We start from the raw sequence: 18,616 nt of genomic DNA, 5'->3' as shown, positions 1-18,616 counted from the left end.
TCTTAATACACAGGTAATTCACTGAAGCAGCCTTGAAGATCTGCTTGCATATCCAACAGCAAAGTCCTGGTGAAGCATTGCCACATAACTGTCCATTAACATAGACATTGCATACCTTCCAGCAGGCCATCCTAATAAAAGAGAATGCCAAGCCCTTGACCTTCAATGTCACCTCAGCATGACTGACTCTTCCATCAAAGTCACATTGGATTCACCACTGTCCATAACTCCGTAAAAAATTTTATGTATGTCCATGGAATCACTTCTCAACTATCTTCTAAACTTAAAAGATTGTTGGCCAGGTTTACTCAATCTCTCCTCACAGTAATCTCCCCATAATCATCCAAGTAATCCTTCAATACTCTACCTCTAAGGCAATAATATCTTTACTTGGATACGGTAACCAATACCGTGACGTTACACAGTACTGTATATTACAGAATATGATTTCCTCTGTTCACTATGTGTGGTAACATTATAAATGCATTCAGAAAGTTTTTTTGGGTTTGAACATTTATTTTAAACTGTGTTTACAATTTTGGTAGATAAAGCAAACAAATAAATCACCATAAACCCACAGTGGTTATCACTGCTCCCTCATGGCACCAGGGACCGTCGTTTGATTCCCGTCTTGGGTCACTGTGCGGAGTTTGTACATTCTATCCATATCTGTGGTGGGTTTCCTCTGAGTGCCCTGGCTTCCTCCCACAGTCCAAAGATGTGCGGTTAGGTGCATTGGCCAGCTAGATTCTTCCTCAGTGCACCCAAACAGGCACCGGAGTGTGACAACACGGGGATTTTCAAAGTAACTTCATTGCAGTTTTAATGTAAGTCTACTTGTGACACTAATCAATAAACTTTAAAAACTTTAAACCTGTTGACAATATTGCCAGATGTGGTGCACCCTCTCCTTACATGCTTGAAATCTTAGAATAACAATGATAGTATTATGGGCTGATCACCACAAAATGACATAGGCCAGAATTTTACCCTTGGAGTGCACTCAAAGTCAGCCTGGCCAGAAGTAGATGTAAAACATGCCCCTGGCCTTGATGTTTATGTGATGTTACGCTGGCTGCTCAAATAAGGCCCAGTGTGAAACATTACTGCTGGTTGGTTTTTCAGTGTGCGGAGGTGGGAACGCACCAGGTACTGGATCCAACGGAGAACTCTTGGGGTTTTACAAACTGAAAGGCAGCTCCATGAAGGTTTTCAGGAATTGTGGGGGAGGCTGAGGGAGTCGTCTGCAACCATAATAACAGCTTTCATGATGTCTGGTTGTTGAGAGAGGTGGGATGGCCAAGTTGGGACGGCACTCTGTCCCCCTGTTTCTCAGATGAGCGCCTGGGAGTCCTGGTCGAGTGTTTGAGTGCCAGACAGCAAATCCTAACGCCCAGGGAAGACTGCTCCACCTGACCAAAAAGACCTATAGAGAAGTTGCTGCCCAGGTCAATGGCTGCACTGGAATATGGTACATGGCTCCAGTGTTGCAAAAGGATCTTCAAGGGAGGAATTTCTTTTCTCAGGTGGTAGTGTATCTGTGGAATTCTTTACCACAGAGGATGATAGAGATTGGGTTATTAAGTATGTTCAAGGTTGTGATCTTTCGTCAGTCAGGGGATCAAGGAATATGGGGATAAGCTGGGAAAGTGGAGTTGAACAAAGAACAAAGAACAAAGTCAGCCCGGGAAACAGGCCCTTCGGCCCGACGAGTCCACACCACCATCTCAACACCACCAGTCCCCCTCTCCACCCACGACCCCTGTCTAATATTGAGGATAGTGATATCAGATCAGTCATTATCTCATTGAATAGCAGAGCAGACCTGATGGGCCAAACGGCCTACTTTGGTTCCTACGTCTTATGGTCATTATAGACGGTACATGCACGCTGTCAGACGCATTAATACCCCTAAGGTTCTACAAAAAAGTTGCATCCAAATTTTGATACTAATTATTATCATGATAATTGAAACAGATCTGATGACTGCATTCCTTTACGAATTAGTTTACCAAATTATTTATCCTGGAATAACCAGTCTTTTGATTTCTCTTAAAATGTAGATGCAAAAGCCAACAAGTCAAGTAGAAACGAACATAACTTTGCATTTCAGGAGGGATGAGGGATCAAGTAGCGAAGAAAAATGAAATGTTCCAGTCACAACTAAACAGGTGAGGATGGCAGAATTTCACACGCAACAGCACAGTTACTTTGTCAGGAACAGCTGTTTCCTCATTCCAGATATAGGACATGTTTAAAAATAAATCATATTTCTGGCATTCAAAACTTTAGTTGAATGTCAAAAAAGAATCAACAGTATTTTTTAGACGAGAGTATAGAAACTTGTGAACTTTGTCACAGATTTTCTGATATCTTAAAAACTGGCTATTGAAGGTGCTACAGAAATCTGTGTTGCAGTGATGGGTGGCACAGGGGCACAGTGGTTAGCATTGTCTACCTCACAGTGCTAGGGAACCAGATTCAATTCCCAGCTTGGATCGCTGTCTGTGCAGAGACTGCATGTTCTCCCCATGTCTGCGTGTGTTTCCTACGAGCGGTCCAGTTTCCTCCTACAGCCCAAAGATGTGCCGGTTAGGTCCATTGGCCAGGCTAAATTCTCCCTCAGTGTACTCAAATAGGCACCGGAGGATGGTGACTAGGGGGTTTTCACAGTAACTTCATTGCAATGTTAATGTAAGCCTACTTGTGACTAATAAATAAACTTAAACTTTTAAATTTAAATAATGTTCGTGCAAATTTAAGAAACTTGCCCCATAAATTCTGAGCTCTGGAGCATTGTAACTTGGAGTACACCAGTGATGCGCTAGGGATCCTTCACCACCACCCCCCCACCCCCCGCCTCTTCCCCCAACCCCCTCAGAAGCCCCAAGATAAGCTTTACATTGTGATTGCCTGAGAAGATCAAACTTTGGATGTTTAATGGGCCTGCACCTAAAATCGCAATTTAAAACACAAACTTCAGATAGTTCTGATTATGACACAACAATAGTTAGCTGAGAAAGATTAGAAGAATTAAAGCCACTTAAGTGGTCTTTAATTGGCAACTTAAGGGCCTCAATAGGCATAAGAGCAGCTGGCTGATGTAATATGTGGGCCCCCCACCATAATAATGGGTTGGGCAGGAAGGCACTAGCTACCCATTTTATTTTACATGACCCAACCTTCATGTATGCAGGTGAGGCACTGTAAAATTCCTTCCTTTGGCTTAGTAGCCACTTGCACACATTCTTCTCTATTCCATGAGCTGTGCTGACATTCAGAGCAGATTGTAACCCAAATACCACATATACATATTTAAGAGAGCCTTTTTAGTATCTTGGGCAACAATCATCCTCCAACACACCAGGACAGATTAACTGATCATTATCTGAATAAAGTCCATTGGAAACTTCCATTCACAAAGGGGCTGTTTCTTTGGCCTGTAAAACAGCAATGAATATACTTCCAAAATACTTAATTGGCGCTGAAGTGTCCCGAAATATTCTGAGGACATGATATAAGATATGCTCTACTGGCCAATTCTTTTCTTTCCGGGAATAAAGAGAATACTTTGGGATATGTTGTAATTCTTCTCATCATAAGATCATTTTCTTTTGATATAAATGCTTAAATGAAATTGCACTGACTTGCAAAATAATTTTTTTTTGCATTTTGGCAATTTTTATTCTCGTGCCACTCTATAACCTGGGCCAAGTTTTATTTGATCTTTTGTGCGAACTTTCTGCTCCTGACTTCCTCCTTTGGATATAGGCTATACTGGGTGTAGACAGGGACGAGAAAGGTCACAGTATCAGCTGCACACTGACAGTTGCTGTCACACGGATTAATCCCACTATGACAAGCCCCCATTGTGTAACTCAGCCAAAGGATTTTGGATGCAGGGATGGTTTTAATGAAGATGTTGAGCGAGACACCTTTTCCACCTTATGAGCTGGGATGACTTTGTTAAAATTCAGAAATAAATCAAGAAACTGCCCTCTTCTTTTTCACCTGTCGCTTGACGTTGAAATGTGTCAGGAAGCATAATCTGACTTTTGGAATACCTTTAACTGCAATCGAATTATAATAAAGATCGTTGTCACTTTATTGATGAGTAAAATGACTTTAAGCTTTGCACTTTGAGGAATCTCACTTTTTAATTTTTAGCAAGTGACACTTTCTTTTTGCCAACGCTGGAAAATGTTAAATGGTAGGTTAAATTGATTTGTATTTTAATTCTTTCAACATATAGTCCAGCCTGCCAAAAGAGTCCTGAAGGTTTAATTGTCACCATTGATCAATTGCTGACTGATTCGTCAATACCTTACCTGATACATCTGATTTGCAATCAAAACGCCTCTTCAGCAAATTTATAGCCGGGGGGGCGGTGGGGGGGGGGGGCAGTGGTTGCAGGGCTAGATAAATAAATGCTTGGGGATTCACCATGGCTACTTGTGATTTTAACCCTCTGAAAAGTAAAGAGCTTTCTTTTTAACATTTGCGATTGTAGGCGGAAAAATTGTTATGTAGACTGGCAATCTGAGTGAATTGGCTGGATATTCAAGAGTTACAATTTCCCAACCTTAGTTTTCTTTCCATATTCTTCTTACACCTTCTGAGGTATGTTTGCATCTTGATTGTTTCTCACCAGTTGTTGCAAAGGGAACTGGAGGTGTTTCTTTTAAATCAGTTAGAATAAATTGGTGAAAAACTCTTGGGTGAATTTGCACCGTACAATATTATCATAGAAATACTTAACACAGTTGCGTGTGATTACTTGACGATAATCCATTTGTTCTGAGCATCTGAGCACTGCCGTTAAAATTAATGGGTCACAGTGAATTTGATACAATGCCTGAATCGCACCGACACTAAAAATGCAATTCCACCCCATGTTTTTCTTCTGTTTATACAGTTAATGTTTGACAAATGGACCCAAGAGTTAACGAGAATGATTGTTTTCACAACTGTTGCATGTGTTTGGATCCACATGATAGCTATTTTCAGTCACAAGCTTGTTAAATTTTCCAGTTCTTGCTGGAAAAAAATATTATTTCTCTGTCTTCAACTTTTGAGTGGAGAATTTGCAACTTTTGCCTCGATGCACTATTTTCACATTATTTGCAATGTGCAAATGACAGATTTGAATAAAATGTGTACTTTTTTTATCTAAACCTCTGCATCCAATGTGACAGACCTGACGTGAAATACCATATGGTCAGCAGAGTTTGGGGTGAGCTGAGATTTACAGAGGAGAAATGAGAAGGAGGGAACTGGAATCATCATGGTGGAAAAAAAATGCATGGATGAAAGATTTAGCAAAAGAAGGGCTACATAGAAGGGCAGATTGGGAGGGAGGTGTTATGAATAGCAAGGTTACTCAGTTCAAGAACAAAGAAAGGTGCAGAACAGGAACATGCCCTTCTGTGTCAGCCCCCACTGCCACCCCCCCCTTCCCCACCACCACCACTCCCCCTCCAAGCCTGTGCTGATCATAATGCCCTAACTAAACTAAAAGAAACCTGCTGCCCTTACTCGGTCCGCATCCCTCTATTCCCTCCCAATTCATGTACCCATCCAGATGCCTCTTAAATGTTGCTAATGTACCTACTTCCACCATCTCCTCTGGCAGCACGATCCAGGCACCCACTATTCTCTATGTGAAAAACACCCCTTGCACCTCTCCCTTAAACATTCCCCCTCTCACCTTGAACCTGCGCCCCCTTGCCATTGACACTTCCACCCTGGGAAAAAGTATCTGACTATCTACCCTGTCTATACCCCCTCATCATTTTGTAGATCTCTATGAGGTTCTTCTTCCCTCAGCCTCCATTTTCCCAGTGAAAACAATCCTAGTTTATTTAACCTCTCCTCATAGCCAACATCCTGGTTTGGGGCTTCTAATATTTACGGTGATTTACCGGAGGGAATTGTAGTTTACCCTTGACTTGCTTTTGGACAAGCAGTCCAATGCACAGGCAGTGGGAGAGGTGGATGGTGCATTAAGCCATCTACCATACATTTTTCTTGCACTATGATCTTCTGTGACAAATCCTTATCTCCACATTCTAAAACTCTCTTCCCCACATAAACTCTATGCTCTGAACACTTTCAGATTCTGGCTAAAATATCCCGACCTTATTCATCATAACTTCACTACCAACCCTGATTTCCCTCCAGGCTTTACTAGGAACTGACTGCACAACTTTGTAGCTTCTTGAAATATTTTGCGATATCAAAGGTACGATGACTTGATAGAGCAGATGAAGGGACTGGTTTGTACTGAAGAATTGGGTGGGCACAGAAGTAAGGTAATTGGTAAAAGAACCAAAGAGGAGAGGAAGAGAATTTTCTTTTACCAAGTGTGTCTTTATAGGCGGCACTATGTCACAGTGACCTGGGTTTGATTCCAACCTAGGGTGACTGTCTGCGTGGAGTTTGCACATTTTCCCCATGTCTTTGTGTGTTTCCTCTGAGTGCGCCAGTTTCCTCCCGCAGTCCAAAGACATGCAAATTAGGTGGATTGACATGCCAAATTGCCCCCTAATGTCAGGGAGACTAACAGTGTAAATATGTGGGGTTACAGGAGTAGAGCCTGGGTGGGACTGTTGTCAGTGCAGAGTCGATGGGCCAAATGACCTCTTTCTGCACTGCAGGGGTTATATGATATATACTCCAAAACTGTAAAGCAGCTTCAATTATATCTTTCAAAAGTGAACTGGATATTGAATTGAAAAGGAAATAGTATCGAACATGGAGAAAATAGAGGGGAGTGGGACTAATTCGGAAATTCTTTCAAAGAGCTTTGGCATGATGGGTTAAACAGCCTCCCTTCATGTTATATAGCTCTGTAATTCCAACATGCAAGTTATTGTTGAATGTGGTGGGAAGATTTTCATTGTGTACAACGTGCAACGGAATTGTAAACCCATTTATAAAGAAAGGGCTTAGGGCTTTGCTGCACTAAGCTCACAGAGAGAAACACATTATAAGTCTGTATGCTTTGGGTAACTTTCATTCATATTCTTGGAATACGCACAACAGTGCAACCTAACAGGGAGTTAAGCTATAGCTAGTATGCTGTTCTGAGTTGTTTCTTTAAGTGGGACAAAATATAAAACATGTTTCCGATAATTATTGCATAACCAATCAAATTAATATCAGTCCAGATGATTAATGAGAAAATATTTCATCCATTCTTTAATTAATTTTTTTCTACTTGATAGATTATTAGTTAAGCGAATGATGTAAAGTGGCTAATGTCACCGAAAAGGTGATACAGCCTTGAAAAAAGAGCAAAATGGACTAACTGTCCTAGAAGCTGGTAGGCATGAATATCAGAGAGGTAGGTTCATGAAACATAAATCATAGAGTCCCTACAGTGCAGAAGGAGGCCATTCGTCCCATCAAGCCTGCATTGACAACACCCCACCCAAATGCTATCCTCATAACCCCACATATTTACCCTGCTAATTCCTCTGTCACTGAGGGGCAATTTATCGTGACCAATCCACCTAGCCTGCCTATCTTTGTACTGTGAGAGGAAACCACTGCAGACACGAGGCAAATGTGCAAACTCCACACTGACAGACACTGAGGCTGGAATTGAACCCGGGTCGCTGGCAGTGTGAGGCAGCAGCGCTAACCACTGTGCCATCGTGCTGCCATACCCGAAATGCTGATAAAACAATTATATAAATGCAAAAACAGAAAATACTGAAAAAACTCAGCAGGTCTGACCGCATTTGTGGAGAGAGAATAGAGCCAACATTTTGTGTCTGGATGATCCTTCATCAGAGCTGCTTCATTCTCTCTCCACAGATGCTCTCAGACCTGCTGAGATCTTCCAGTATTTTCTGTCTTTGTTTCAGATTCCAGCATCCACAGTATTTTGCCTTTATATAAAAATATCTACAGAGTCAGCTTCCTTCAGCTGCTGCAGAAGATCAATGAATGAGCCTTCAGAGGGCTGACATCTTTTGTTTGTGAAAGGACGACTTCAGTTATTCTTACTCTGGGCGGATCATGTAACGACACCTGCAGGTTCAACTCTCGGGAATGAAGTCAAACTCCTAATGCAAGCCTTGAACTTCCAAAGACATTTGGAGCAGAGATATGCAAATGACAATAACAACCCGCCTCACCTTTACCTGCAAACACGGCTCGTGTCCATTTTTTAAATTTATTTGTTCACGGGACATGGGTGTGACTGGCTGGGCCAGCATTTATTACCCATCCCTGAGGGCATTTAAGAGCCAGACATGGGTCTGGAGTCATATGTAGACCAGACCAGGTAAGGACGGCAGATTTCCTTCCCTAAAGGACACTAGTGAACCAGATGCCTGCTCTGGGTGATATATTAACTGGTGGCACTTAATTGAGGTGCAGCCTTTGAAATCGGCAACGGCCTCTTGTTATCTCTGGGTCTGCCGAGTAAGAAATTAACTTGCCAGAGTGGTCTATCCCACTGCAAACTCATTCTGGGTTGAAATTAACCCCAAGACTTATAAGAGTGGATCGAATTTAGCATATATGTCATACTTTCATAATAGATATTGAAACTGTTCACCTACTCATCTGAAGTGCTTTATTCAATTGTTAGATTTACTCGAACAGCAGCGCTGTAAAATGAAAAAAAAAGTGGTTTTCCCACTAAATGGAACATTATTAATTCAATCCAACAAATATTGATAGTGTAATGCACTTTACCTAAGATAGCTACTTGTTTGCAATGTAAATGTGGCCAATTGAGGCAGTTAATGCTGCAGAATTTGAATGCCATTGAATTATGCACTTATAGCTGTACTTTGAATCATAGCCTTGTGTCGTGCACCATATCTTAAGAACATAAGAAACAGGAGCAGGAGTAGGCCATCTAGCCCTTCGAGCCTGCCCCGCCATTCAATAAGGTCATGGCTGATCTGAAGTGGATCAGTTCCACTTTCCCGCTTTCTCCCCATAACCCTTGTCTGTCAAAAACCTATCTACCCGTGACTTAAATATATTTAACGAGGTAGCCTCCACCACTTCAACAGGCAGAGAATTCCAGAGATTCACCACCCTTTGAGTGAAGAAGTTCCTCCTCAACTCCGATCTAAACTGCCCCCCCCCCCCTTATCTTGAGGCTGTGCCCTCTAGTCCTGCTATCCTTTCTAAGCAGGAAGAAACTCTCCATCTCTGCCCTATCCATCCCTTTCATTATCTTACACGCCTCTATAAGATCCCCCCTCATCCTTCTAAACTCCAACGAGTACAGACCCAGTCTATTTAGTCTCTCTTCATAGTCCAACCCCTCATCTCCGGTATCAGTCTAGTGAACCTCCTCTGCACTCCCTCCAAGGCCAAAATATCCTTGCGCAAGTGCGGCGACCAAAACTGCACACAGTACTCCAGCTGCGGCCTCACCAGTGTCCTGTACAGTTGCAGCAAGACCTCCCTGCTTTTATATTCAATCCCCCTCGCTATAAAGGCCTTGTGCTATGCATTATTCTGTGATTTTGATTGTCGCTTTTTTTTGCAAATAAAACTATTTTTGTGCTCCTTATACATTTATGTCAATATAACTGAGGCATTGATCCATTCCTCAACCCAAAAAAAAGCGATTGCATTTACAGTCAGCCTATATTTGATTCAGCAGGTGAACGCCCAGCGTATAAAATGGCAGCCCCATCATTTTATTCCTTGTTGGTTTGGGTGTGGCTTTGCTGATGATTGAACAATCATTTTTGAGATTAGGAAAAAGAGACGTCCACCAAAACTGGTTTTATTGATTGAATTGACATCAGTGAAATTCAGATTTAACAAGAAAATGCTGATTAACAAGCTGAAAGTGGATTTTGCAGTGTCGTACTAGCCAGGGTGATGCCAGTGAAAGTGATCATCGCACTCATCTTGGAAGCTATTGGTATCTTTTAGACCCCCCATCCCTGGAACATAGAAACATAAAGATAGGAGCAGGAGGAGGCCATTCAGCCTTTCAAGCCTGCTCCACCATTCATCACGATCATGGCCGATCGTCCAACTCAGCAGCCTAATCCTGCTTTCTCCCCATAACCTTTGATCCCATTCACCCCAGTGCTATATCTAGCCGCACCTTGAATACATTCCATGTTTTGGATTCAACTACTTCCTGTAGTAATGAATTCCACAGGCTCTCCACCCTTTAGGTGAAGAAATGTCTCCTCATCTCATAAATAGTCTACCCCGAATCCTCAGACTGTGACCCCCGGTTCTAGATTCCCCCACCGATGAGGACACCCTCCCTGCTGCTGCAGCTGCCCCTCAGCAGTGCCCAACAAGCTTTTCTTTCAGTCGTTGCTGTGTGGCTCAAGGAGGAACAATCTTTACTGGCAATTCCTAGTGTTTGTTTCGCTGCAAGAGATGCAAAATGATGTTGCTTTTAACCACTGACTGTATATTACTTTTGAGGCTGAATTTTGTGGAAAGGGCAGAAATTCTGCTGCTGCGGCTGAAAGCAGGAGGTGACCACGATTAGCTTGCAGTGGAATCCGGGCTTGCATCTTGCTGCCAGTGACTAATTAAGTGGCTGCTACTGGGGTCATCGTCCAATTAAGGACAGCAGTCCACCCAAGATCTGCTGGCTGAATCAGAAGGCAGAAAGCTCAACAGCCTCAGCAACATGGTATGGTGGCAGAGTGGTTAGCACTGCTGTCTCAGAGTGCCAGGGACCTGGGTTCAATTGTGGCCATAGGTCATTGTCGATGTAGAGTTTGCACATTCTCCCTGCGCCTTTTGGTTTCCTCCTGGTGCTACAGTTTCCTCCCACAGTCAAAAGATGAGCAGGATAGGTGGATTGGCCATGCTAAATTGACCCTTAGTGTAGGTTAGTTGGTGTAGGGGGATAGAGCAGGTGGTGGGCCTGGATAATATATTCTGTCAGAAACTCTGTGCAGATTTGATGGGCCAAATGGCCCCCTTCTGCACTGTAGGGATTCTATGATTATATAACACCATTGCCATTGTTGGAGCTCCAGGGAAAGTACACTATTGTGGCCGAGTGCCTTTGCAGAGGGCTAGTTGGAGTTGAGGGCTGCCAGGACTAGGTAGATAGGGGCCAGTGATTGGCAGAGTGAAGTTGGATGAGAGAGTTGTTTGGGGGAGGTTACAGTGGTTGGCATACTGAGTACTGATGGCACCATTCACTCGACTCAGGACAGCTTCCTCCCTGCTGCCATCAGACTTTTGAATGGACCTACGTTAGATAAAGTTGATATTTCTCTACACCCTACGTATGACTATAACACTACATTCTGCACCCTCTCCTCTCCTTCTCTATGAATGATATGCTTTGTCTGTGTAGCCCACAAGAATGGCCCCCTTTTCACTATATACTAATACATATGACAATAATAAATCAAATCACATCAAAAGCATTGCCATAAGAGCAGCCATGTTGCCTGGGGGAAGGGCTCCATTGCCCATCATGTGCCTGCAATGGAGGAAACCCACCAAATATGCTGAGAGGCCACTAGGTTTTGCCTAGCGGTCACCCAGTGCAGTGGTGGACCCTCTCAACCTGAAGAAATCACTCTCAAAGGTGGGGTTGTATCGGGCAGATGTTATGAAAAGGGATAGACAACTGTTAGGTAAGAACTAACACGTGGTTCTGTGTTTTGTCTAGGTTTGTTTTAATTATTACAATTTTGGCTTTGCCAGTCATAGGTGTGACTGATGACTTGAATGCTAAATTCCCAAGACATTACATGAGAGTGAGAATTCAAGGAGTATTAACTGGTGAATGTCCTTTAATGTGCAAATCATGCACAACCTCCTACAGGGAATGAATGTAGGAAATGACAGGAATTGATAGCAGACCTGACAGTGTCTGAAGATGAGGCTGAGCAAGTGTTTCAGGCAGACCACTTGTCAGCTGGAACTTGGCCTCCATTTTCTTCCTTTAGAGGCCAATTGATTTGCTGTTAATTCTCAACCTTTCCTATATTTGGCTTTCTATCGTGTTATAATTCGTATTTTCCCCATCATTAGAAAGATTGGACTGGAAAGGGTGAATTGAATTTTTATTCTTAATTGCGATGTTTTTTATATATTGTATTGAGAAAGAAAAAGAAGAACTTGAATTCAAAGAGTATCTTCATGAACCCAGGACATCCCAAGTACAAAACCAATGCAGTTGTTTGAATTCTCGTTACAGATGTAAGATAGGAAAGAAGGTAACCGATTTGTATGCAGCAAGGTTCCACAAGAAGCAATTAAACAAATGATTAGATGAGCCATTTTTAGTGGTGTTGATTGAAAGATAAGTGCTAGCCAAAACATTGGGAGAACTCCCTTGTTCTTCTTTGTTTAATGCGCATTTAAGCACATGGAATGCTCAAAGTTCCAACACAGTGATCCTTTATTCCACCAGCATCGAACAGGTAAGTATATTCAAGGAAATGCCTAACTTACATAGAGAAAAGTTTTACAATGAACGATTAAGGCAGCACGGTGGTACAGTGGTTAGCACTGCTGCCTCGCAGCGCCGAGTTTGATTCCCAGAGCGCACCAGAGAATCCCACCCCAGGAGTTGAGCTCTTCACAGTTTTCTTGCATCTGGAGTTTCGGACCACAGTTTAAAAAGCTTAAAGTTTATTTATTTATTAGGAGGATGTGCAGACTTTGCACGGACAGTGGCCCAAACCAGGAATCAAACCCAGGTCATTGGGGCTATAAGGCAGCAGTGCAAGCCATTGTGCCACAGTGCTGCCCCCTGTGCAGCAGGCACCTCAAACCTTGTGCTGCCTCTGCAAGAACCCACAAATCCATTGGCAGGATAGGTACACCAACATCAGTGTTTTTTCTCTGGCCAACATCCCCAGCATAGAAGCATTGACCTCTTCCGATCAGCTCCACTGGGCGGACCATATTGACCAAATGCCTGACATGAGACTCCCAAAAAAAGCACTCTACTTGAAACTTTGACACAGTAAGCAAGCCCCGAGGGGGTAAAGAAAACATTTCTATGATATCCTCAAAGGCTCTTTGAAAAAGTGCAATCTCCTCACCGACACTTGGGAATCCCTGGCCCAAAACTGCACAAAATTGAAGAAAAGCAATCAGGAAGACTGAATGTCTCAATTTTCATCACCAAGGTCAATAAGTTGAAACCAAGTATTGACAGTAAAAGAAGAACGTGGCAAACCAGACACCCCACCCACCTGCTCCTCCAACCACCATCTTACTCACCTGTAACCACTACACCATAACATCATTCCAATTCTCTTCCCGCACCTAATGGTGCATGAAGGTAGTCTTTTGTGTGTTCCCATAGCTAGTAATTCCCAGAACAAGTCACTAGTCTATTGCCAGAATCTTATGGCTTGAGGGGCACCACTCCACATCAAGTGTAGCTGATGAGAAGTCTTCCCTGCTCTTACCACCAGCCATAGGCATGTTTGGCAGAGTTTACAGGTTAAGACTCAAATTGTTTGACCGTGTTATGAACTTACCTTTATTTGGCCATCAAGTCCTGGGGTGGGACTTGAACCTGTAGCTTCTGGCTCAGAGGTAGGGACATTACCCATTGCACCACAAGACTCATATTCACACTATCATACCTGAATTAATGTGCAATGAAGAGTAGATAAAACACAGTTGAGTTATCAATCAGAATGTTGTTTATCTCTAAAGAACACATCAGATCCAAGATTTTAATTATATTTTTTATTATGAGGTGATTTGGTTGGATTCGCTTGCACAATAAAAATTGCAAAGTAAATATTTAGGAAGCCTGTTATCCATGAGACTGTTTTACAGTTAGAATTGATCATTTCATTTAAACAATGTATTCTGTTAACCTTTGTGTTTTTAACCATCTCTATTAATAAAACAAAAGGCTATATCTAAAAACATCTGTCACAAGGCCAGATACATGGGATAATTGTCCATGCTGATTATGAAAGCAGGTAAATTTGGATAAATTGTATTGAGATACCAAGCAGCAAGTTAGAAATTTCTCAGAGCTGGGTTACTAACAAAGGTATCTTCATTACACTCAAAAGAGAAAATGTTAGAAAATCTCAGCAGGTCTGGCAGCATCTATAAGGAGAGACGTTTTGAGTCCGGATGACCCTTTGTCAAAGCAGACAACTGCAGTAACCTGCTTTTTATTTTTTACTTTCATTAGATGTTTACACTCAATATTTCAAGTAGCAAAAGAGAGTGAAGAAATGTGGCACTGTGATCCAGAAATTGATACCTGATATAATGCATTGATTACAACATCTTTCTCATTCATCATACATACTATCGACCATACATATCCCTTTTATAATAAAATTAAATGTGACTTTGATAAGCAGTCATGCCTCGATCATCAAATTGTTGTTTTACTATTGTCTATCATTGTTTTTGACAGGAATTGTGCACTTAAATGAAAAATACTAAATATGCAAAGTGATGACTTAAGCTAAAGTCATATCAAAGAACCTTGGAGACGTATCATTTCACCCAGATACAAACTGATGCACCATGACAACAGTAAGAAACATTTCAGTTTCTACATAACGTGGATCTGACTGAGTTGTCATCATAACAGATCAAAGTTCTTCTAAAGTGGGAAGACCCTGTTACATGCTTGGTTTTGGATATTCACTGATGTAGTGAACAGAGTTGTTTTAATGATTTATGAGAACTCACAGGATGATATGTGAAGGGATAATACAAAACTGTAGCTGCTTCTCTTCAATTTCAGTGAATCTCGACCTACCCAAGTAGAGCAGAGGAAGAATCTTCATTATTCCAGAAAGTGCCTGAGCCCCTGTAAACCTGCCTAATGAACCTCAATCCCAAGCAGAAATTACATTTTACTGGCCCAGTGGTTAGCACTGCTGCATCACAGTGCCAGGGGCCCATGTTCAATTCCCTGTCACTGGGTCACTGTCTGTGTGGAGTTTTCACATTCTCACCACATTTGCATGGATTTCCCCCAGATGCTCCAGATTTCTTCCACAGACCAAAGATGCGTGGGTTAGGTGGATTGGCCGTGCTAAATTGCCCTTTAGTGTTAAATGTATGTGGTTATGGGGATAGGGCCTGGGTGGGATTATGGTTGTGTAGATTTGATGAGTGAATGGTTCTGCATTGTAAGATTCTATGATTCATAAAGACAAAAAGCAAAATTGCATAATTGATTGCTTGGTACAGTCTATAATATGTAATTTCATGCATGTAGTCCTATGTTGTATCCTCAGTAGGTTGACACCTAACTTTACAGGTATGCATAGTACTACTCTTGGCATTTGCTCCTATTCTTCTCATTGAACCAGGCCTGCTATTCTAGCATCATGGTAATGGCAGAATGCAAGATATGCTGGTCCATCAAGTAACAGATTGTATTCGAAAACAGTTCTGCTTCTGACAGTCCACTGCATCTCATGAAGGTCCAGATTCTGAATGTATTCCAACTATCCTATCCAAAGCACATTCTGAGCGCTTGATACCTTCAGCGCTTTTTTCCAAGCGGTGCTCAATATCCAGGATTATTGAATCATCATCCGAAGGAGGGCAGGGGTGTTATTCAGCAGATTTCCTTGTCCATATTTGATGTAATGTGAGGATGTCTAATGTAATCTGGAGTCAATGTTAAGCACTCCTTGGATCACTCCTATCTGACAGGACAGAGCCACCAAAAGTGGCAGTATGCAGTCAGTGGAACAAAACATACTCAGGAATGGTGAAGAAAGTGTCTGCAATATTAGTTGTAAGATTCTGTAAGTATGATTGTGTCAGATTGTTGCCTGATTAATCTGAAGGGCAGCTCTTCCAATTTCGGCACAGATCCCAAGATCTTAGCAAAGAGATCCGGGCAGCGTGTGCCTTTTTTGATGCTGGGTGGTCTGTTCAGTTTTATTCAGCTTTTCTGTAGTGGAAGACTGAGTGCTTGTGAGGCTATCTTAGAGGTCAGTTCAGGGTCAACTACATTGCTGGGGCCTGGAGTCCATTAGTTTCATGGTCATCATCTTTTTACTCCCCGTTTAATTAATCAAATTTAAATGCATTCATGTTGCCATGGTGGGAGTTGAATTCCTGTCTCTGGAACATTAGTCTAGGCTTCTGCATTCAAAGTCAACTTGTGCTATCATAAGCAGAATCAGTCAAACAGGACCTGGAACTAATGTTTTATCAATAATTTTGACAATATGGAATTTCCTTCATATTGCAATTCAGCATTCTCCAATTTATTTGCTGGAGTGGACTTTCTCATTTAAAGACAAGAGCCTACCAATGCAGACAAGGTGGTATTAAAAGTACAAAACTTGCTTCAAATCCTTAAAGGGCTAAATTGAATAGCTTATGTGGCCTCAGTGTATAATAATTTATTTGTACCGTTGTGTCATGGCAATGTTTTATAGCCCCAAATTATATACGAACATAATGAATTTGAAATAAACTGTATATTTTTCAAATAAAAGGACATACAAGCAAAAATTGGCTGAGACAAGGTGATGCAAGGTGATGCATTTTGGTAGATCGAACCAGGGCAGGACTTACTTGGTTAATGATAGGGCATTGGGGAGAGTTACAAAACAGAGATCCAGGGGTACAAGTTCATAACTCCTTGAAAGTAGAATCACAGGTGGACAGAGTGATGAAGAAGGTATTCAGCATGCTTGGTTTCATTGGTCAGGACATTGAATACAGGATTTGGGACATCTTGCTGAAGTTATACAAGACATTGGTAAGGCCACATTTGGAATACTGTGTAAAGTCCTGGTCACCCTATTACAGAAAGGATATTATTAAAAGAGAAAGAGTGCAGAAAAGATTTACTAGGATGCTACCAGGACTTGACAGTTTGAGTTATAAGGAGAGGCTGGATAGACTGGGACATTTTTTCCTCTGGGGCGTAGAAGGTTGAGGGGTGATCTCATAGAGGTCTATGAAATAATGAGGGGCATATATCAGCTAGATATTCAATATCTTTTCCCAAAGGTAGGGGAGTCTAAGAGTAGAGGGCATAGGTTTAAGGTGAGAGGGGAGAGATACAGAAGTGTCCAGAGGGGCAATTTTTTCACACAAAGGGTGGTGAGTGTCTGGAACAAGCTGCCAGAGGTAGTAGCAGAGGCAAGCACAATTTTGTATTTTAAAAAGCATTTACAGTTACATGGGTAGGATGGATATAGAGGGATATTGGCCAAATGTGGGCAATTGGGACTAGCTTAGGGATTTAAAAAAAAGAATGGCATGGACAAGTTGGGTTGAAGGACCTGTTTCTTTGCTGTAAAAGTCTGTGACCATATGACTGCAACGATACCACTTGCTGGAATTCCTATGTGGATTATGCTTAGTTCTGAGACAGACACGTAATATCACACTTTTTTTCAGACCAAGGTATTGCAAAGGAAAATATGCAATACAAACTGAACTATAATATCCTGTGGAGATAATGGAAGCTGATAACATCTCAGCAGAAACAGTCTCCTATGAGTTTCCTAGACACGTTTACAGTTTCCCCTTCCAGGGTTATGCAAAAAAAGAGATTAGAAACCAACTGCAACTCTGTTCTCTGTGTAATAGGCTGGTGTTTTATTTCTACTATGCTCGTGTGTCCTGTATAGGTCACAGCTGAAGAACATTCAAAAGGCACCACTGGGCTGGCAGGTAAAGTTCCTCTCTCCCTGGAAGCAAATCAAGTCAGCAAAACCACATTTGAAAAGGAAACAGAACAGATATTCCAGCTAACCTGCAGAAGGAAGTATTTTCAAACCAATTGCTCAACTCCCATAGTCAGTGTTATCAGGATCACCCAACTTAATGGTTGCACCTTTTCACCATCTACTCCACATGGACAATCAAAGACTGATTTGTACATCTTTTTAACTTTTAACTTCTCATTCCTTCTCTGTGTGGATATATGTTGCATTTGTTATTTTTCTTCTCGTGTTTCAGTAACTAATAGACTCACTCTTTCTTTAACTCAAGAAAGCCTGGTTGAATTGACTCATTTTAAGACATGGATACATTTGCGCTGGGGGAAAGGTATCCACATGGGAAGGGATCCTTTTCAAATTAACCTTGTGTGACCGACTGAGGGGCTTAAATAAAGATGTAGTCAGTTACTCCTCGCCTGGCACCATAACCAGTTGGGGGTATCCCATCCGGAATCCTAACAAATTAGGGGACCTCACCAGGGGACCAATTATAACACAAGTAATAAGATCTCCATCCTGCTATTTGTGATTCTTCACCATCACTGTGTTATGTAGGTCATTAGAAAATAGATAATTGAACATTTTTGTTGATACTGATTACAATTTGATTATTCAGGAATGTGCAATAAATGCTGATCCAGCTTGCGACACCCATGCCCAATGAATAAAAATAAAATTTAGGGAAATTCTATGAGAATGAATGCAGATTAATGGCTCTAACTTAATTTAGTAGGAGAAATAGTTGATAGAATGCATTTTGCAGACTCATGAAAGACCAAAATGAGTGGAAAAGGAGTGTGGGAGAGTATTAAATAAATCAGCCTGAACACAGAACAATACAAGTAGAAAATTAATATGCCTCACCAAAGAGCCAGAAGGTAAAATGGTTCAGTGCGCACACATATTCAGGACATATAAAATAGGAGCAGGAGGAGACTATATGG

Source organism: Carcharhinus amblyrhynchos, chromosome 19 (assembly GCF_965287045.1).
Source record: "Carcharhinus amblyrhynchos chromosome 19, sCarAmb.v2.hapA, whole genome shotgun sequence".
Taxonomy (NCBI): domain Eukaryota; kingdom Metazoa; phylum Chordata; class Chondrichthyes; order Carcharhiniformes; family Carcharhinidae; genus Carcharhinus; species Carcharhinus amblyrhynchos.
The sequence above is the reverse complement of the archived record's forward strand: the minus strand, read 5'-3'. Positions refer to the sequence as shown.